This window comes from Pistacia vera, unplaced genomic scaffold (assembly GCF_008641045.1).
Source record: "Pistacia vera cultivar Batoury unplaced genomic scaffold, PisVer_v2 Contig50, whole genome shotgun sequence".
Classification (NCBI taxonomy): Eukaryota; Viridiplantae; Streptophyta; class Magnoliopsida; order Sapindales; family Anacardiaceae; genus Pistacia; species Pistacia vera.
In genome coordinates this window covers 870,094-893,376 of record NW_022196335.1, presented here as the reverse complement: position 1 = coordinate 893,376, position 23,283 = coordinate 870,094, and the positions used below count along the sequence as shown (strand labels likewise).

Sequence of the window (23,283 nt, the reverse complement as noted above, 5' to 3'; positions counted from 1 at the left end):
TTCTGAAGTTCACAGACTCTGGGGATAGAAAGAACGATCGCCACAGCGATCATTTCTCATCGCCGCAGCGATGGGTCTCGGGCCTGTTTGGGTTATTGCATTCTCCTAATCCGAATTTGAGTGGGTTAAGGATTCTAATTATTTTCCTAAGTAACCTGAAAACCCTAGACTATAAATAAGGATTTTTAATTAGTTTTAAGGAGGACTTTTGGGAGAAGAAGAAGACGGCTACCAATTTGGAGATCGGGATCCTGAAAGCTCTCGTTCACCGATTAGAGAAGTTTATCTTTTTCTTAAATTGATGTCATTAATGAGAATGATGGGTTTTGTTATTTTCATTATGAACTAACTTTCTTGTCTAGGGCTAAGATGTAGCCCTATTTATGAATATGTGTTAACTTGAATTGTTGTTAATTCTTATTGTGTTTATAATTCTAAGTTTTATTACTGTGCATAATGCTTTCAATTCTCAAGGGCCCGAGGGTTGAATGATTTCAAGGGTTAGGTTGAGATCGAGAGATGAAACCTGATTTGTCTTAGGTAATAAAACCATAGATTGAGCGAACGCTAGAGATAGGTTACCGCGATCTGTGAGGCTCCGGTAAATTCCATAGAGCTTAATGATCTCTTAGCTCCTAAATCCAATTTAGAGATATCTTGGGTTGTTGTTTAAGGGTTAATTTGCTAATTGCTCGAGAGAGAGTTAGTGGAATAATAGGGGATTTGGCTTTTAGAATACACTTGATTAGGTTAACAACAAATGTCAATGCATAGGATTAAATTGGTGTGAAATCTATGCCCTAGGTTTAGTCATATTGATTTTCACTTCAAAGTGTTTACAAATTCTGCCTTTATTTAGTACTTAGTTTTTAGTTTATTTACTTTTTCATTAAATTAAACTTCAGTTTAATCAAATAGCAATAGAATATAATAGTTTGGTACTTGGTAGGTAGTTCCCTTGGGATTCGACACTCGTTTACTCGAGTTTTACTACTTGCACGATTTCGTACACTTCCGAATAGCCTGTCACACATTGAATGCGCCCACATCTGCATTTAATGCTCTAATAAGGAATGTCGATTCAGCATGGCTCGCATTTAATGCGCATGGCTAGCACTTATTGCGCACAAGACATGTCTGTCAGAGTAAAAGATATTTCATTAAATGCATCAACTACAAAAGTGCAACGGATAACATCTGAAGAAGTCGTTACATATAACACTCTTCATCTTATGTCGGTCGCGAAGCGACGTGACTCTTCGATCTTGTCTTACGTCAGTTGCGAAGCGACGTGACCCCTTCAACAAAAAATTCCGCTAAGTGCAATAAGGTCGCAGACCTCAGTCGAAAACCAGTCATCGTTATGGCACAGAACATAGTCCAAAAATAGGTCGTTGACCCTATAAGGTAAGCCATGTCAAGTCGCCTACATGAAAACGTTTCTTCGACCTCTTTGAAACCAAGTCGTATCGACCGGTATCTCATCAAATGCATCAAGTTGAGGCATAATATGTAGTTTCCAAGGTTCGATTCTCAAACCTTAAAAACTAGGGGACTTCTGTTATGCTTGGAAAAGTAGGGCTGACGTAGAGCCCTTTCAGCGTAAGTGGTCAGAGCTTAGGTAAGCGTAGAAGTCATTCAGACGCAGCCACGTCGCACGCTAACTCAAGAGGCATGCTCCTGCCAGTGCAGTAGGTGTGCGCCAGGCTAGTGAAAGGTTGGAGGCGATCCACGTGTCCAATCCCTGCAAGAGTCGAGTAAATCACTCGAGCAAGTGAATAACGGGACGCAAGGAAGGATTTGCACGACAATTTGACCCATTCCCTGATTTATTAATCATTACCTCAATTCATCTCACTATAAATAGAGGGTTCCTCTCCTGTTTATGGGATTAGCTAATTTCTCTCTGGAATAGCATATACTCTCTCTCTCTCTCTCTCTCTCTCTCTCTCTCTCTCTCTCTCTCTCTGTCTCTTGTAATCTCTCGTAAATCAGCTCGCTGAACGCGAACTGATCTCATATCTTAATACGATACCAGTGGACGTAGAATTCGCTTATTTAAGCATCCGAACCACTTTAAAGATTGTTCTTCTTTTTCTATTCAGTTCAATACCCCCGTACACATGTGTCTTCTGAGTCAGCTCAACATTTTCCATGTGCGTTTAGTTGGTGTCAAAATCCAGCATCAACAATAGAATTAACAACTTTATAGAAATATAAGACATTAAAAGATTTCAGATATTGAGTAAAATAATGAACACGTTTATGTTTATAAATCTTTCCTAAAAATTTTTATATGTATAAAATGTAAAAGCCATTATCTATATGTGTGTGTGTGTCAAAGATAGCTAATGCTTGAAAGGATGTTAATGAAAAATGCAGAAGCGTGTCTTGATAAGGATGTTAATTAATCCCCTTCGAGTTTTGGAAAGTCAATATTATTCAATTTAAAATTAACGGACCCCAAAGTTAATTTAGAATTGCTCAATTAGCACTCTTAACACCAAAAGCAGTCTAATATAGTCACGTTAACAGGATAAATTGTTGGATTTGATAAAATATTGGATAGTACCATTTTTTATGGATATATTGAGACCGTTTGGGGAAATTCTGCAAAACTTGGAATGAACAATTTTAGTATAGTTTTGGAAATTTAAAAAACACAAAGGATTACATTGATATTTCAAGTGTACTTATAATAATTTTTCAGGACTAGAGGGTTCAAGTGAACCGCCTTGACCCTCCCTAGCTCTATCTATGCACCTGCATCAGTACTAACCAAGCCACCTAGACCATTTGTTGGTCCATCCCACCACCTCCAATTCAAAGTCTTCACCTAATTCTTCCAAATCGTATCTATCTGTCTATGCATTGATGGATATATATGCACTCTTCGATCACTGTCATTAATGTGACATATGATCAGATAAACGCACATATGTACATATGATATGGATATACATGTTTAGAAGAGGCAGAAAATCTACATATATAGTATGCATTAATTCAAATTTCTAAAGGATTTGAAAAATGAGACAACACCACGTCATTCATTAATCCAATAAATTAAATTTAAGTTCAGAATAATGTCTTAGCTCAATCAAGCATGCGAATCGCTTTGATTAAAACTAAGCATATTTACGTTACTTTTAAGGTGGCTTGCTTTAAGTATGTTATTCGTTCTTGTTGCAAATAGAGACCAAAATCGAAACCCAAACAGTACAATAATCCAAGCAGCAGAAAAACACAAGTAATATGAACAATAAGTAAAGCAGAATAATAAAGAAAGACACACAGATTTATGGTGGTTTGGTAATCACACAGATTACCTTCATCCACTTTTTAGGGCAATAAGGAACCATTTACTATGAGAATAGAGAAACCTTACAGAGATTTACGCTCACTCCTTTACACAAAGCAAAAACAGAGTAAAACCCCTCTGTACAACACCCGCAAAACCCAAATGTCCTCACCTCTCATACACAATCCAAAGTAACCAGAATCAGTGACAGATTTATACACAGAGAGAAAGCAAAATAGAAAATACAGCTAAGACCTACCACCACCGTTTGATTCCATCAACGATCTTTAGATTTCCAACACATCCAGATTCGTAACAACTTTCTCTCTCTGTAACCAAGCGAGAAAGCTCGAGAATGATAACTGAGCAAAACCTAATTTACATTATGTTTATTGAAGAATGGAAAAGATAGAATTGCCCCTTAGTCTTTAACAAATAACTTTGACCACCCAAGTTATAAGTTGACTTCCACGTGGGCATAGGTCAATTGACACATCACAACAGTTCTATAATTCAATAAAAACATGTTATATATGCTTGTATTTCTCTTTCATCTATCATTATACAATAATTTATTTCAAGTATGTCAATCTTCTTGAATTTCAATATACGTATGACTGATTAATATGCTATTTGAATGATTAGTCGCTTTGTCTGATATTTATTTTGTTGTGTCAAACCCAATCCCACGAATAATAATTAACGGTAAGAAAAACAATAATATACACAAAACACACAATAATTTACGTGGTTAAGCTTTTTAGTCTACATCCACAAGCAAAGATAAAAGAAGAATTTCATTAATAAAATGGTGTATACAAAAATTTGGTGAAAATTCTCCAAAAACCCAAATCCCAAATACACCAAATATCTCTCACACACTCTAAACTGTTTTTTCCTCTAACTCAAGCTTTGCGTCTCTAGTGTTTATATTGCTTAAAAGATGATGAGAAAAGATAAGAGTTCGTTCATTGATCTTGATAGAAGTACTCTGCAATGATATCAAGACAAAGGAGATGGATGGATGGAGATTGAGATGGGAGAGTTCTTCAATGAAAATGGTGATGATGGAATATTGATGTTTACTTATATCTCATGATAGTGACTATTAGAAACACCTTTATTATTGAAGGAATTGAGCTTAGACCTAAATATGTTACGTATATAGAATTATGTCTTCAACACATACATCTTCTATAAACATGTTTATGTCAAGATTTAAAGTGCTTTTAGTGTTTTATATGTGTTCACTTTGTAAATGTAATTTTTTTGTTGTGAATTTGAGTTCCATTCAATTCATCTAAAAGATAGCATCTGAAAATAAAGTTGAATCTTGCAATTCTAATATCAAAACGCATCTTTTTTTTTTTTCGATTTTAGATTTAATTACTTCCAAAATCCTCGGCCTCTTTATTCATCCACCTCGTATACCTAAAACTTTTGGCTTAAGATAGAGGGGTTGAGATGCTGCAACTTTTGGGAAGTTTGTGTTTGTGCTACTGCTAGATGTTGTACTGCCCAGGAAGATGTTTGTGCAGATTTTGTGCTTAAGGCCGTGGATCATGCTGGACAGGGAGCGATTTGGGCTTCTGCTGTGCTTTGGATCGTCGTGGGCTGGGCAGTGGTTTTGGACATCAGCCTCAAGTTATTTTGTATAGTTTTTTAGAGTTTGGTTGGCTAGGTTTTCTCTTTCGGGCCTCCTGAGCTACTTTTTGGTATAGCCTTCTTTTGAGCCTTTTTATTTGAGCCTCTATTTTCTAAAGGCTTTTATTTGAGCCTTGTATTTGATCCTCGACAGTGTTTTGCCCATTGACGGCCAATACTATCTAGCCGTCTGGCCTTTAACGATGGCCAGGAGTCGTAGATTTAACTTTTTCTGACTAGATCAGCGCACGGCCAACCAAATCCGGTCTGTCGTGCGCCATTCTAGCATCAACAGGCGTCCATTAGCGGTGGTGGCTAAATCTGGCCACCACCCTTGATTAATTTTTTCAAAGTGCAAGGGTATTTATATCCTAAAAATTTTGTATATAAGGATAAAACAGTCTTTTAATTTTTTTGTAAATTTTTTTTTTCAAAACAAGGGTATTATTGTCCAAAAATTTTAATAGTTAAGGATAAAATTGTAACAAAAATAAGATTACTAAGTAATCTTAAAATACTTAAGAAAATAGAGGTAATCAGATTACCTTCTATATTACTAACAGTAATTACTATTGGTTTTGGAAGATTATCGAAATTTTATATTATTTGACAACCAAACGTGGTAATCAAATAATATAAGATAACATTACTTCAATAATGAAAGATTACTCTCAATCAAACACTTCCTTAAGGGTTTCTATAACTACATCCATATCACAAATTTATAAGAACAAGGAATACACACTTCTGGGTTTTGGAAACAAAAGATAACTATAGGGGGTCTTTTAGTACAAACTAATACTATTGGGGTTAATTGTTATTTTCCTAAAATTCAGGGGAATAATTTAATAAACCTTAAGTAATCTGTAACCCCAAGGGAATAAATTCCAACCATTAGTTATCAAATACAGATACAATTCCAATCATTGCATTTCTGTCACCCCAAACTGCTTAGCCAATCAATAACAACTCTCAATCACTTTGACCCTTCTCAAAAATATCTCAGCCGTGCTTTCAGAGACATTTTTGAAGGAAGAGATAATGGGAAAAGGCGTGTCATGTTTCTTAATCCTTCAACAAATGCATCTCAACTTTGTCGAGACAGAGGAGATGGATGGATGGAGATTGAGATCAGTGAGTTCTTCAATGCAAATGGCGATGAAGGAACCTTGTTGTAAGTAATTCCTAATCTGGAAGCATATTGGTTCTTATATATGTTATTGTTTTGGAATTCTCTCTCATGTACATGTATGTCAAGGTTAATAATAGTAATCTCTCTTATTTATAATTAAATAACAAAAATCCTCCTATAGTTATAGTAATAGTAATAGCAAAAATCCTCCTGCAGTTAAGTTTTTTTATGTTAAAATAAATGGCAAATAGATAATTAGTTAAATATTTATTAGCACATCATATTGTAAGATCAAAGAGCACATCAACGGGGGATTTATGTTATTTCTGGAAGTAAATAAGGAGTCAAGTAAATGAGGTGAGTTCAAATCTAAAAATATTAATACAAAAACATGGTGGTGAAAGCAAAAAGAAAAATGTTATCCTTATAAAGACCCATACAAAAAGGGTCATAAAGTGATATTAGCAAGAAGAAAAAAACAAAGAAAAAACGAAAAGAGAGAGAGAGAAAGAGAGAGAGAGATAAATCATGAAAATCAAGCGTGGGAATTGTCTTTGTATACCCCCTTTGTATATGTCTTTGTAAAACTAGCATTGCTCAAGCAAAAATACGAACCAAATTAATGAAAACAAAAATTTTGAGTGGGGCACAAGTCCCCACTCATCAATATTTAGGTATGTCCATGATCGGATTAAATGATGAGTTTTTGTTTTTCACGTAAAACAATTTATATATATAAGAGAAGTAAACAAATATGACCACGCTAATGAATAAATGGGTGTGCATTGGATCAGTAATCACACAATGATTAGGCTAAAAGAATATACAAGCCTCACACGTGATTAGACATAAAGTGCACGTGTGATTAAACGCTTAGCACACATGTGATTAGGTGTAGATTTTATTTATATTTAACATGAATCAATAAATAGACGAAGGACATACTATATACCATGGTCCGGCCAACATTTTGTCTATGTCCAAGGCCACAACTACAAATCCTTTGCAGTAAGGATTTTCACTATGGATTTGGATCTCCTGTTCATCCGAAGGATTTAAAGACACGTGGTAATTTCACTATCTAAGGGTTTCAATCAAAAATGCTATATCCACCGAACAAAATTGCATCAAAACAGGTGGAGCTTCTTTTTTCTGCCAAGAAGCCAAAATGCTATATAACCAAAATATAAAAAAAATAATAATAAAAAAAAAATGTCTTTCACGCTTTCGCACAACCCATGTGCTTTTTTGACGCCACTTCTTCTTCTTCTTCATGGCCTTCCATGGCTTCTTCATTGACTCCCTCCATCAAATCTGTTATGCTTTTTTGATGCCACTTCTTCTTCTTCATGGCCTTCCATGGCTTCTTCATTGACTCCCTCTATCTAATCTTCACTTTGGTCATCTAAATCTGCCTTTTTGCAGCATGGGTTCTCTTTGCAATCCATAACTTTTCCTGGATTTTTCATGAAAGCTCGTTCCTTTGGTGTTTTTGCCAGAGCTGCTACGGAGAAGACTTTATATGACTTCACCGTTAAGGTAATTTTTTAGCAGTTAATGGAGAAGAAGTGGGGTGCGTTTTGGGTTGTGCGAAAGCGTGAAAAGCTGTAGAGAAAGAAGAGGTAGAGGAAGGCATAGAAGAAGCCATTGGTTATGAGCTTTGAAACAACATCGGGTGAGTTGCAGAAGGTTATGGAAGATGAGAAGTTAGGACTTGAAGCTTGTAGCTTTTTAATTAGAGTAGGGACGCCCGTCCAAAAAAAAAAAAAAGAACAGCTGTCCATTCCTTATGGACAGCCCTCCATTCCTTATGGACAGCCCTCCATTACATATAGACAGCCGTCCTTACACAATGAACGGTCGTTCTTACACAATGGACGCCCGTCCATTCCAGATTTTTTTTAAAATTTTTATATTTAAAAAAAAATTAATAACGTTAAATGCGTTGAATGGTCTGAGTCAGGAGACACGTAGGCCAGTACAAAATTTCAGTGTAAAAACCCCGGTGTCTATAGCATTGTTGGGGTTTCAATTCATTTATATAAAACATAGGGTTTCGGAATTCTATCCAAGCAACAAAACCTAATAAACAAAGAACTCGTAATTGAAAATGATGTAAAAATAAATAAATCTTTTGTTCTAACTCGTAATTAATTACCGCTCAGTTTTGAATCTATACACTCTTTTGTTTCAATTCAACTTTTTTGGATCAATAAAATCAATGCAACTTCTTGCTCTATGTCTATTCAAGTTCATATTAGTGTATGAGAACAGCATGTGCAATGGAAGAGAAAGAATCACCATCCATATAAAGTTTGTACAAGCGGAAACAACGTTTTACAGTAATTAAATAATTAAAAAAAGGAAAATACTATCCTTACAAAGACCCATACAAAGAGGACTACAAAGTGATATCATCCAAAAAAACAAAAAACAAAAAACAAAAAGAAAACGGAAAGAGAGAGAAAGAGAAAAATCATGAAAATCAAGGGTGAAGATTGTCTTTGTATGCCCTCTTTATATGTGTCTTTGTAAAACTAGCAGTGCTCTTAAAAAAAAAAAAAAAAAAAAAAAAAAAAAAAAAAGTTAACTAGTAGTGAAAGGGGGAAAAACATTAAAATAATTAATCTAACCGTTACACGGTGGAACTGTCACCTGCCTTTGATCCTTCAAAAATTAAACATAAGAGGAAAAAAGGATCAATCCAAATCCTCACTATATATATGATGAGATTTTATACTTTGGATAACCAAAAACCTCATCATATATAGTGAAGTAATCAACTGCAAAGCTCCACAATTAGACACCCTAGAAGGACTAGTCAAGTGCGAGACTCCAACCTCAGAACTGGACACCCTAGCAAGACTAATCAACTGCAAAGCTCCACAACTTCAACACTAGACAGCCTAACAAGACTAATCAAGTTAAAGCTCTCCAAACATGATCTTCAGTTGAAGATCTTGTATGCAGAGAATAATTATTTGAATAATTCATCTTAAGGGTTTTAAATAATCTTTTAATCCATTATTAAAATTCAGTGTAAGTTTTCCATGATCTAGTTAATATGATTTACTATATACTAGTTTACCTATTCTCCAAACATGCGTATGTCTAATTAAGTTATTTAACTAGACCAAAGTAATGACTAATGATATTTAAGCTTGATTGATTTGTTCATAGTTTTCATGGTCATGTTCTTGTCAAGCATATCTTTTTAAGATTTTTTCCTATATTATTTTTGGAATTCTTCGGAAAGAGGAAACTATGGAGTGCTAAGAACATCCATCATATATATAGTAAAACCTCTCTAAAGTGATACTCTATATAGGAATAAACTCTACATAGTCATAAAAAATTATATTCTCAATTTGAGATAGTTATAAATAAGAATAAACTCCAGATTGCAATAAGTTATAATTTTTCTAATTCCCGTCTTATGGAAAGTTGCCTCCACATAGTAATAATTATTTGTATATTGCAAAAAAAAAAAAAAAAAATGGTATGTTACATTAAAAGGTTAAAATGAAATAAAATATTTATCTAAAGTTGTTTGAGACAATAATTTATGCTTTAGAGTTGTTACCACATCTTAAAGTAAAAACATTTCTTGCTTCTCAAGCATGTTTAGAGCTTCTTGATATGAAACTTTTTGGTATTTCTGTACTATCATCCTTATAATTATTTCATTTCTCTTCTTTTTTAATTGTAGAGATTATTTCTTCTTTTGTTAAAGTATATATGACTTGTTACTCATTTGCATGATTAAGGAAGACATTAATATTTATTCTATTAGTGTAGTGAAGTTGTTGAATTTGATCACTCAATTCTACAATGACTCTTTGATTCTCCTCATCCACTTCATTTGTAACTTGCAATTCATCGACATTGAGGGTCCTAACTTTGCAATGTTTTAAACAATTGACAATTGTTTGTAGTTTCATATCAATTGTCATGCAACAATTGTATTTACAATTCCATCAAAGACAGTTATCTTAATTGTTTGTAGTTTCACATCAATTGTCATGCAACAATTGTATTTACAATTCCATCAAAGACAGTTATCTTTGTTGATTTAAAAACATGATCTTCTATCCGTTTTAAAAGTAGGTAATCGAAATGTTGAATTGAAACCCTAATATTATTAAAATATTAATTTAAATCCTAATATTGTACTGAACATATTAATACTTATTGACCCATGAATTATGGATGGAGCTAATCGAGTCCTTGTGCAGTGAAGCTGACGCTATTAAATTTTCAAAATATTGACCCATGAATTGTAGAATGTGAAGCGCTAACATGCTTCATCCCAGTTCTTGAAGCTGCTCCAGTAGAAGGCAGAAAAGTATTTCATTGCTGCAAAACTACAGAAGAGAAAAACAAGAGTTTTTAGTTTAAGTCTGCTTTCTTTTATTTTTATTTGCTTGATTTAAAATAGTAATACGTTGTATCTTTTTAGTATTATACTAAGAACACTTAAAAGATAAAATTAATCAATTGTAGATAGCTATACACTTCTAGTGATAAAAATAAAAAATAAAAAACTTTTACATAAAAAGGAAAATATATCATACTAGAATTCTGCAGCATCCTAGTCCTGGATAATCTAGAAATGCATTAATTTCCACCACTAGCATGGGCTATTTGACGCTCAAGTTAGCGAAGGATTCACAGGTAAGCTATACCAAAGCTATAAACATGTGCTATTTACCGCCGTTAGTAATTCCTAGAGTTTGAGCATTTGCAGCTCCCTCTCGTCACCATTTTCATATTGAAGAATTCACCCATCTAAATCTCCATATCTAGTCCTAGTCTCTATTTTGAGCTAGCTGACAAATTCATGTCAATACCTTAGATTGTCATACAAAAGAAAAAAAAAAAAAAAAAAAAAATTCCTGTCATACATTAGATTGTCGTACAAAAAGTGCATATCAATTTCATAGTTATAAATTAAATAACTAGATATGGAATAGAATGAATTCAAATTGTTACTATTATTATTTATTGATCAAATGATGAAACTAAGAGTGAAGATCTCTTTGTTCATGTACTAAAATAAGAAACCTTAAAGATGAATTATTCAAATAAATATTCTGTCATCTGTGCATGCCAGAATCTTTGACGTGAACTAAATTAATCTAGCTAACAATCTCTTCAAATTTTGTTGTATACATTAACACATATTTTCCAATTGGGTACAGATCATCCATGATGATTTTCAATATCATTATTAAATAACATCATGATACATGAACAATATTTTAATACTTAATCAGTATGTATAAATAAACGGATCCTCGATCGCGAAGACACAACAAAATAGCCAAGACTCAAAGAAATTGAAGTTGCATTATATTCATTGGAGCAAAAATGGTTAATGTGGGTGACTTCGCAATGCTCAACGTGCTGATGGCACTGCCACAATCATGGCAATTGCAACAGCAAATCCCCCAAATTTCTATGATCAAAGCACATATCCAGACGCTTACTTTCGTATGACCAATGCCGAGCACATGACCCATCTCAAAAACAAAATGCAGCTCATATGTAAGAAATTAATACTCTTTTCTAATTTTTGTTTTTTAGATTATCGTGCTTTTAATATTTTCTAAGTTTTAATTGTGTTCGGGATATTAAACAGTATTTTAGGATTGAACGATTTTTAGGATTCAGTTTGGTATCATCTATGAAATCGTTTGCTTTTGATGTTTTTTTCCTCTGTGAATATCATTAAGTTATGACTAAAAAGATACATATTTAATGATTTCAGGTGATAAAACCACGATAAAAAAGAGATATACTTACTCAACTGAAGATGTTATAAAAGAAAATCCAAACATTAATTCATACAAGGCACCTTCACTGGATACTAGGCAAGATATGGCAGCAACATTGATACTAGAGTTAGGCGAGGAAGCTGCAACCAAGGCCATAGGAATGGGGCCAACCCAAGTCAAAAATCACTCACTTAATTTGTTGAAGCACTATGGGGCCATTCATTAATTCCTGGGTATGACTTTCAAATTGTCCAGCTCTTGGGCCTTAATCTATCTATTAAGCGAGTCATGTTGTACCAACAAGGTTGTCATGGAGGTGGCACCATACTTCGCATTGCTAAAGACCTAGCTGACAACAATAAAGGTGCTCGTGTCCTCATTGTATGCACCGAAATAACTCTTGTTGGCTTCCATTGCCCTATTGAAACCAATGTCGATGTTCTTGTGAGTCATTCTCTATTTAGGGATGGCTCAGCAGCTCCTATAGTTGGTGCAAATCCGTTTCCTGGTGTTGAAAAGCCTATCTTTGAACTCATCTCTGCAACCCCAACAATAGTGCCTAATAGCGCAGGGGCTATTTGTTCTAGTATTCGTGAGCATGGGCTTACGTTTCATATTGGGAAGGAAGTTCCTGGCCTTATTTCAAACCATATTGAGAAGCGATTGATTGAGATATTCCACCCTTTAGATATCGCAAATTGGACCTCGATCTTTTGGGCTGTACATCCTAGTGGGCCTACAATTTTGGACCAAGTGGATGCCAAGTTGGGTCTTAAACTTGAAAAGTTAGGTGCAATTAGATATGTGCTTGTTGAGTATGGTAATATGTCAAGTGTAACTGTGTTGTTTGTTTTGGATGAGATACGAAAGAAGTCGACTGAAGATGGGTTGAAGACCACAGGAGAAGGGTTGGAATGGGGAGTGCTTTTCAGGTTTGGTCTTGGGCTTACTATTGAGACATTGGTCCTTTGTAGCGTTAACATTGCTTAGGGGATCCTTTTATTGTTGATTTACCTTGCTTTCTTTTCTGTTTTTTTATTTTTATTCTATTTTTATATGGTTATTCACAATAAAAGCATGCATGCAAAATATGTCTAAAAATTTTCATCTATATTGTTTAAATGGAAAACTGATCGTATGATGAAACTTAAATCAAACTATGTGTTTATGTTAGTTTATAGAGTTAATAACTTTATAGAAATATAAAACATTAAAAGATTTCAGATCTTGAGTAAAATAATGAACATGATTATAAATCTGTTCTAAATTTTTTTAATATGTATAAAATTTAAAAACCATTACTAATAATTTTTAAATATTCTGTATTTATTTCATGAATGCTAAGTCTAATTAATTAGCAATGCAAATGTATTTGAAGTTTGAGCAAGAGAGAGGGTATGTTGCCTCCACGGTGGATTGCTACATGAAGCAATATGGCATCTCCAGAGAAGAACTGTTGGAATTGTCAATGTTATACGCATATCAGGAGTATTGTACAAGAAGAGAGATGCATTCACTTTTCCAGATGATTTGAAAGATGACCGTACTAAGTTATTGATTAATCCAATACCTGTTTAATTAAAGTTATGTTCACAATAATGTCTTAGTTCAATCAAGTGTTCAATTGTTTTGATTAGAGTTTTACGCATATGTTATATTCAAGGTGGTTTGACTTAAGCGAATATAACTATGGATGTGTGATTCATCTAATTTAAATTAGCTTTTACCTATTTGAATTGTTGTAATTTACAGTATAGGAATGTTCTAATTTAAGTTGTTTAATATTTTTTTTTTTAGTTCAATGCAATTTTTATTTAGTTGATAAAGGTTAAAAATAAACATTTATGTTCTAGATAAAAAAAAAATAGTTATGTTTGAATTTTTTGCAATTAAAGATTTTCCTATTTGGACCTAAGATATACCCAATCGGAGTGCAAAAAACCTGTGATTTTTCCCAATTCCCAGCCCAGTCTTGGGTTGGGCTGGGTTGTTGCCATCTCTAAGAGTGGGTGAGGTATAAGAATTAGATAAATCAATTTTTTTTTTCTTTTTTCTGAAAAATATGTTCTTTGTCAAGGATATAGTTCTTTAGAAAAATAGAAATACAAAATAGTTGTTGCTTGTTTAGCACATGAGTCAACCACAACAACAAGGGAGGACACAAAGTAGTTGATGCACAAATAAGTCAACAAGAAGAACACAATCTAGAAAACTTAACTAGAATGGGTTAAATTTTTTAATTAAAAAAACGTAGAATATGAACGTGAATATAAAAAAAGAGAATAATTAATAAAAAATTGAGTTATGCACTAATTAAGCATGCATATGTATGTTATTTTTAAGGTGGATTGATTTAAGTATGTTATTATTCTGCATGTTTGGCTTAGTATTTTTATCCGTATTCTGGATCCTAGTCTCCAAATATTGTTTGGCACATTATTCCAGAAATATTATCTTATTTTGTTAATTACTTTTAGACCCCATAAAGTTATTAATTTCACTAAATACCTCCTGAAAAAAAGTTTAAAAATTAACAAAAAACCCCCATCAACCCAACTTGTTAGATTCCGGCAACCACCGTCGTTGATAGCCGGAATCTGTACAACGGCCTAACTTTCGACCAGAAATGGCTGGAATTTCACGGACGTGGCCTTTTCCGACCAGATCCACCACGGATCTGGCCGGAAAAGGCCAAATCTGGTCGTCAGCGACGGCCAAAGAAATAGTCGTCATTAACCGAAAATGACGGCCACATCTTTGGCCGTCGTTGACTAAAAACGACGGCCACAGCTGACGGCCAAAGATGGCCGTCGTTTGGCCTTTTCCGGCTGTCAACGGCCATAACAGACCATAGATCTGGCCTTTTCCGGCCATATCCACCATGGATCTGGCCGGAAAAGACCATAACGACGTGTTACGGCACAGATCCGACCGGTCTGTGCCGTAACAAAATTTTCCGGTCAGATTCCGACGGTGGTGGCCAGAATCTGGCACTGCAGGTGGTGGGGGTGTTTTTGTCATTTTATATGTTAGGGTCTTTAATTAAATTAGTAAACCTAAGGGCTTTTTCATAAATTTTTAAAATTTATCTCGTAATACTCCCCTATACAATAACCCAATACTATCCCCAAAATACTAAACCAAACACACCCATTATTATTATTATTATTATTTTGGTAACCGAAGTGTCCGAACCAGTTTACACGTATTTCAATTAATTTTTAAAATTTATTGAACAACCCACAAACCCAAAGAACTATATAAACCACAATGTTATTGTGATAAATGACCCAGAATTTGAGCTAAAAATTCAAAGAAATGAGCAAACTTTATTGATCATCAAACCAACGCCTTAAAATTTTAAGTATGTTATTCATGCAAATATTTTTCTTTGGTCTATCGATCATTATAAGAAGTCATTTCAAGTGTGTTAACGGTTTTGAATTTAAATATGTCTCTAAATGATTAAAATGCCATTTGGATGGTGGAGTACTTTGTCTGACTTTTTTAACTTACAGTGCTTAAGGATACATATGTAGAATGGTGCTACACACAAACTTACAAAGTACTTTATTAAGAATAATGTTTTATTCGTTGCAGTATATATTCTCATTATAGAAAGGTTTTTCGTGGCTAGCTTCGATATTTTGTTTATTATCACACAATTTTTAATAACTTTACTGTTTGGAAAATGCATTGGTCACTAGTACTTGTTTTTACGGCATAGCAGTATTATTTGTGGGAATGGGAGAAATTACAGGGACTAATACGTAGAGGTAGACATTTAGAACTGGGTCCAAAAACCTAGTCCTAGGAGGTCTGGTCCTGTTTTAGGATCAAGAGGAGGGTCAATCCCTCCACTAGGCCCGAGCCTGGGGCCAATGTTTTTTTGCATATTTTTGTTTTAATCTCTTATATAATTATTAAAACTCCCTATAAAATAAATATAAATTATAGGGGTTAAATTTTTTTTTACAAAATTTATAATTTTTTTTCTTTTTTTTTAACTTTTCTCTAACAATGGTTGGCTGGCAGCCAACGGTGGTGGGGGGGGAGGTCTGAGAATTAGATCAATCGATTTTTTTTCTTCTTTTTTCTGAAAAATATGTTCTTTGTCAAGGATATAGTTCTTTAGAAAAATAGAAATACGAAATAGTTGTTGCTTGTTTAGCACAACATGGGAGGACACAAAGTAGTTGATGTGCAAATAAGTCAACAAGAAGGACACAATCTAGAAAACTTTACTAGAATGGGCTAGATTTTTCAATTAAAAAAAAAAAAAAAAAACGTAGAATATGAACGTGAGTATAAAAAAAGAGAATAATTAATAAAAAATTGAGTTATGCACTAATTAAGCATGCATATGTTATTTTTAAGGTGGCTTGATTTAAGTATATTATTATTATTATTATTTTTTGATAACTGAAATATTCAAGTCGGTTTACACGTATTTCAATTAATTTTTAAACTCTATTAAATAATTTACAAACAAAAGGACCATGTAAATCACAATATTATTATGATAGGTAATTTAAGATTTGAACTAAAAATTCAAAAAAATTAGCAAATTTTATTGAACGCTAGACAAACCCTTCAAGTTTTAAGTATGTTATTCGTTACGATTCAATAAAAACTTGTTATGCATGCAAATATTTTTCTTTGGTCTATCGATCATTATAAGAAGTCATTTCAAGTATGTTAACGGTTTTGAATTTAAATATGTCTCTAAATGATTAAAATGCCATTTGGATGGTGGAGTACTTTTTCTGACTTTTCTTTCTGAGCTTTTTTCTGACTCTTTTTACTGTCAGTGCTTAAGGATACATATGTAGAATGGTGCTACATACAAACTTACAAAGTACTCTATTAAGAATAATGTTTTATTAATTGCAGTATATATTCTCATTATAGAAAGGTTTTTCGTGGCAAGCTTCGATATTTTGTTTATTATCACACAATTTTTAATAACTTTACTGTTTGGAAAATGTATTGGTCACTAGTAGTTTTTACGGCATAGCAATATTATTTGTGGGAATGGGAGAAATCACAGGGATTAACGTAAAGGTTGGCATTTGGGATTGGGTCCAAAAACCTGGTCCTAGGAGGCCTGGTCTCGTTTTAGAACTAGGTGGAGGGCCCGATCTCTCCACTAGGCCCTCCTCTAAGGCCCGGGTGTGGGATCAAATTTTTTTGCATATTTTTGTTTTCATCCCTTATATAATTACTAAAACCCCGTATGAATTTTGAAATAAACATAAATTATAGGGGTTAAAATAAAAATTTACAAAATTTATAAAAAAAAATAAATATGTTAACTTTTCTCTAATAACCGTTGGGTGGTAGCCAACGGTCATTTTGCTGGACACCACTCAATCTCTCATTCTCTCAATCTCTCTACTTTAAATCTCCAATCAAATTCTCATTCAATTTATATTTATATTTATAGTTTATTCATATTATTTATTTATTTGTTTATATTATTCTATTTTTTCTATTTTTCAATATCATCTCTTATTCATATTATTATTTAATTTCTTTTCATTTTAATTATTTATTATTTTATCATAAATTCATAATGGATTCCTGAAATGATGCGTTCAGAGGATCATCCCCAAATGAGTTTTACGTTCCATCCACCGAAGAAATGGAAGGTTCAATCCATTTTCACCATTTCCTCCAGAGGTAGCAGCTGCAATTCCACAACCACATTTGATTGGGACGAGGTGTAGCCAAACACATGCGAGCTGCGAGTCAACAGGCACGGGCATAGCGCAACCCCCCGACCGTCAAAGAGGATCGTGTTTGATGTATGGCGACACTTCACCAAATCAAAACGGCCAAAGACAAATGGGGAGGGGGATGAATCGTGTGCGATTTTTAATATTCTGTGGAACCATTATTGGTGCTGAGAAGGGGACTTCGACGATGCAACGACACATGGAGAAAAAGCACTCCCAAATAATGCAGTTGCCTAATACATCTTCAACCGAATCAGGTAGACAAATGCAAACTCAACTTAATTTTAATCCACAATCCTCAACTCTCTCAACATGACAATACAATGCACATGTTGCGCGATAGGAAATAACAAGATTCGTAGTTGCTACGGACTCTCCCATTTGTTTATCTGGAAATCCTTATTTTATTTATATGATTAAAATTGCATTTTATCCAGCATATACCCCTATTAGTAGAAGTACAAGTAGAAGAGATATACTAAAACGTTATAACAAAATAAATAATAAACTTAAAAACGAATTTCAAAATTTTAGGAATATATCTATTGTATTTACATTAGAGATATGGGCTTGTAGATCAAAAATCGATTTTTTAACTATCATAGTACATTTCTTAGACCATAATTGAGGTTTACAACAAAAATTGATGGGTTTTAAACCATTATATGAAAAACATAGTGCTGAAACTATTTAATTTACAATTCTTGAAGTTTTGTACATTTTCAACGAGTGGCCGGATTGTTGAAGACAGAAGATGTTCTTTAACCGATGAGATGATTGAAGTGATAATGTGTTTATGGGATTGGACTCATGCAGAAAGAAGACTACAACAGCACCCTGAAGATCCCGAACTACTCGAACTCTTTAGGAATACAGATTTGAATTATGTAAATATTGTTGACGATGAAAATGAATAATTTAATAAAAAAAATTATTTAATTATTTATTTGTGAAGCGTGAATGTGTGAAATGTGAATATTACATTTATGTTAAAATTAACTATTAATTTATTTATTATTTTTTAAAATTAATTAAACTTTTAGAAACTTACTAATCTACCCTTGAAAAATACTAAAAACCCCTTATAAAATTTCATTTCGCCCCTAAAATATAAAAAAAAGATCAGGGGGGAAATAAATTTTCCAGGCCCATAGGACTGGTCCTAGGGACCGGTCTGGGTCCTAATATTGCTCATGGGCTTGGGACCAGTCTCAGGCCCATGAGCGATTGGTCCCATTTGGGACCAATCCCAAATGGGCCCAGGCTTGGGCCTGCTTAGGACTGGTCCTTGACTAACTCTAGATTAACGTATTTGAATGGCTGCAAAACTTTTCGAAAATCGTCAGAGCTACATATACAATTGGTCACTGTAACGCCCCACTTGAGGTACATACGTACTTAAGATTTGCTGGATTGCTTAAATGTTCATTGAGTCAGCTTTAATTGAGTTTGTATGTTGAGTTGGTTGAGTGTTTGCCTTGAAATTGGTTGAGTTTTGAGGAATCTTAGAATTTCAGTCTTCGCCGGGGCGAATAATAGTCTTCGCTGCGGCGACGTTGGCTTTGAGTAAGGCAGTGTCGACTCTGTAACTTTTCGCCGGGGCGATAGAAGTTTCTTCACCGCAGCAATGGGCCAATTAAAAAGTTTAATGAGGTTTCTAGATATTTCTCCATAGGGGTAAAATGACCATTCTACCCCTAATTAGCAGGAAAAGTGTATACTAAAATGTAAGAAAATTTCATGGAGAATAGGTTAGTGTGGGAGTGTGAGTGTAATGAATCAAAGGATATAGATGGAATTTCCAAGGAAAAGCAAGGGCAAAATGGGAAAGCATGGTTATAATATGAGCTAAAAAAGGGTTAAGTGTAATAAACCCTTCATTTCACCCATTTCCACCGCCATACCCATTCTCTACTTCCATTCAATTTTCCAAGATTTCTAAGGAGTTTTGGGGAGTTTTGGGGTAATTTTAGTAGAGCTTGAATCTAAAGCATCCTAAGGTAAGGATTCTTGCTTTAGATGTGAGTTTGTTTATAGTTGTATTGAAGTCTTATATTGTTGTTATTGTTTAAAGTTGTAGAGAGAAGACAAGATAACAAAGGAAATGAGAAGTGTTAGAGAAGTCACTTATTCACAAAGTAAGTAAATTCAACCCAAGTTGAGATTTAAGAACTCCTTTGAGTAGAGATGTATGAATGAATGAATGATTGTGTATGTATTATATTTGTTGAGATAAGATGAGATGAGATTATAGTATTGATGAGTATGGAATGTATTGGAGTATGAGAAGTGTTGAGATTTTATGGTGTTGAGTTGAGTTTTGAGTGAAGTTGAAGGGAGTTTGAGTAAACCCTATAGAAGTGTTTCTTTCATTGATATGATTTTAGAGTTTATTAGTGAGTTTTCTCCCATATTGGTAATGTTTAAGAGAAGAGAAGAGTTATTGTTACAATAGAGTTTTATATGCACATGAGTTGTATGATAAAATGCTTGAGTAAGGCATGAGTAAGAGTAGAGAACCTTAATTATTGCTACATGGCATAATTGCATTTCATGAGTTCATTAATGAGCATGAGTCATCCATATGCATCAAATTGCATTAGAGAAAGAGAGTAGAGAAATAGTAGATAATTTAAGTATAAGCTACTTTAAGAGTAAAGAGAAAGAGAGAATGAGCACTAGAGAACAAAGAGAAAGTAGTGCTAAACGAAAGGTTTGAGTAAGTTGTGCGATAGGGAACCTGTGAGTAATGGGTAGAGTATTCCCGCATGTACGCCGCATGAGTATGAGAGAGAGAAGTGGTATAGCCCGTGAGAGTGCATGCGGATGAGGGATATACCCGAGAGTACTCGAGAGAGAGAGATTATATACTCACATGGCCAAGGGTTCTGAATCCATGCATAACCGAGTCCGATTGGCTAGAATGAGTAGAAGTCACGTAGAGCGGGAGCGAGTCCCGGCCGTGCCTCTGGTAAGATGAGGCCGTGACTTGAGAAGTATAAGAGAAAGAGTAAATGAGCATTGTAAGGAAAGAATTAGAGAGAGAGTTACGGGGTTAGATACATAGAGGATTTGCTTTCTGAGCATTATTTTAGTGCTCACCCCGTTGTTTCCTATGTTTTGCAGGATCTAGGTAAGGACACGGTCGAATGGGCATCGGCAAGCGAAGGAAAATGGCTACACTATCCACCTTGTTTTTGATAGTTTTGTTCATGATACGAATTTTGTATAAAGAATGTATATGTTTAATGAAAGAAAAAATTTGGGCCCAACTTTTTATGCTATTTTACATGTATTTTTACTATGTATATTTTAAAAGAATCTGAGTAGAATGGAGTCGTTACAGTCGCCTCAGGGGTGACATCGTATCCCACAAGGTAGACAAAACTACTATGTGAAGCTCATGTATTTCTATCTTATAATGTTTAACTAATACCGGAGTCACAGTAATCTCTCAAAAAGTGTGGATTACTTTTCAAAGGCACATGAATATCTAATTTAAAAAAACCACTTATCATAAGTAATTTTACTACCATTGATGTTTGCGGTTCACACATTCACATATGTGGCATTGCATGTCTCTTGATCTATGAAGTAATTATTAACACTTTTCTTCACTTTCAATCAATGTTCTGAAAACCAAACCGGACCAGTTGGTCGGACCGGGAGCCGGTAGCCTCTCTAGTCCGGTTCAGGTTTTAGGGGGTTTTTGTTATATTTTAAACCTATAGAGGTTAATTTGTAATTTTCTAGGGGTGTTTTTGTAGTATTTCAAACCTTTAGGAATTAATTGGTAATTTTTCTAGGTATTTTTTGAAATATATAAAATTTGCAGGGGTATTTTTGCAATATACTAAAATTTAAAGGACCAATTTGTAATTTTTAAAATTTTATTGTTGTTGACATCACCGGTCTGACCGGCCGATCGAATTGGTTGGACATGTCAAACCGTGAACCGAGCCTTTGACCGGGTCAAGGCTCAGTCTGGTTTACTAAACATTGTTTTCAATGTGTCTCTTGCAAAAACATATTTAACCAATTAAACTAATAATTAGTATCTAAGTGAATATGTAATCATACAAAGACTTTACTATTAATTTATCTTTACCAAGTGAGCAATATCATCATTCACGGGTTGTATATCCACCATTGTCAATCTGGAGTGTCAGGCTCAATAATGGGTCCAAACTCAAAGATAATGAACTTATGAACTTTGGAGTAATAGATGGCAATGGAATTAGGGTGGTTAGAGCTTCAAAGGTTTGGATCAATCACAAAACATTATATGCATGTCACGATGGTCTAATCGATGTCACTCAAGGCTCCACTAATGTTACAATCTCCAACAATTGGCTAGAAAATGAAGACAAAGTGATGCTTCTTGGGCACAATGACAGGTACTCAGTGACAAAAACATGAAGGTTACTATAGTATTCAATGATTTTGGACCTAATTGTAATCAAAGAATGTTAAGGTAAATGCTTATTACATTTTAGAATATGATTTTTTTTTCTTCTAATTTTTAAACTTTGACATGAAAAATAATGCATGGTTTGCTATGGATTTTCTCATGTAGCAAATAACTTGTACCAAGAATGGACAAGTTGTACTAGTGGAAGAAGCATGAACCCTTAAATCAAGAATGAAGCCAACTTGTTTATCACCCAAAAATCAGGGAAGAAAGAGGTAACTTTGATAAATAATTGGTATAACTATATCTTACTATCATGATTTTTTGTTACAGTTTATGTTTCAAGGCTCTAATTTGACAGTAAAACTAGAACGTTACATGTAACAAGTATAACATTGTAGCGTTATTGTTCCTGACATAGTAGTTATATTTATTGATGTTTAATTTAAATAGGTGACATGGAAGCTAGGGTTTTAGTAGGTCCGAATGACTGTGGCGGCCAAATCTCGCTTTTTCTCCAAATGAGCCGCACTATTTGTTTGCGGATGCACTTGAGAAGTCCATTCGAACTTTGCTTATTGTAGGGATTAGGGCGAACACAGAGCTATGGAAAGAGCTCCAAAGTGAAGATCACGTAAGCCTGGCCAAGTTCTACCAAATGGCTGTAAAATACCAACGGGTAGAGAGCTCGCTGGCAGCATTGGCCAAAAACTTGACACGGGGGGCCCCAGACAAACGACAAGATCGCCCCTCAAATAAGCGTAGGGGCCAAGACCGCAAAGATAGGGATCGCAACGGGTTCCAAAAGAGACAAAAAAACAGATAACCACGGGGACAGGCAACCTTTCTAGTAGTATGCAGAATATACCCCCCTCACCCAAGACGTTGCCCATATCTACAAAGTGTCCTGAGATGCAAAAAGACTGCCTGCTCCAAAAAAGATGAGGGGGGCTCCGGGTAGAAGAGATTGGTAAAAGAATTGCCGATACCATAGGGACGTCGGGCACAACACAAATGAGTGTCGGGCTCTGAAAGACGCCATCGAAGACTTGATAAGAAAGGGTCACTTAAAGGAATTCATTAAGGCGGCACCAACTCGCGAAAATCTTTGCGAGTAGAATAACTAGGCCCCAAATCAGGCCCAGAACCCAATTCAGCAAGCTCTGCCAAACCCTAATGAGGTCTTGGTGGGCATGATCTATAAAGGACCCAAAATAGCTGGGAGCTCGAGGCGTGCTCACGAGCAATATGCTGGAGAAGCCAGAACAGACTCGATCCCT

At 34.5% G+C, this 23,283-nt stretch overlaps 2 pseudogenes; both read left to right on the top strand.

Moving 5' to 3' along the window:
- Positions 1-2,363: 2,363 nt before the first annotated feature.
- Positions 2,364-12,844, top strand: LOC116105492 (annotated as a pseudogene).
- A 4,857-nt stretch (positions 12,845-17,701) lies between these two features.
- LOC116105519 lies at positions 17,702-22,323 on the top strand (annotated as a pseudogene).
- Positions 22,324-23,283: the final 960 nt, after the last annotated feature.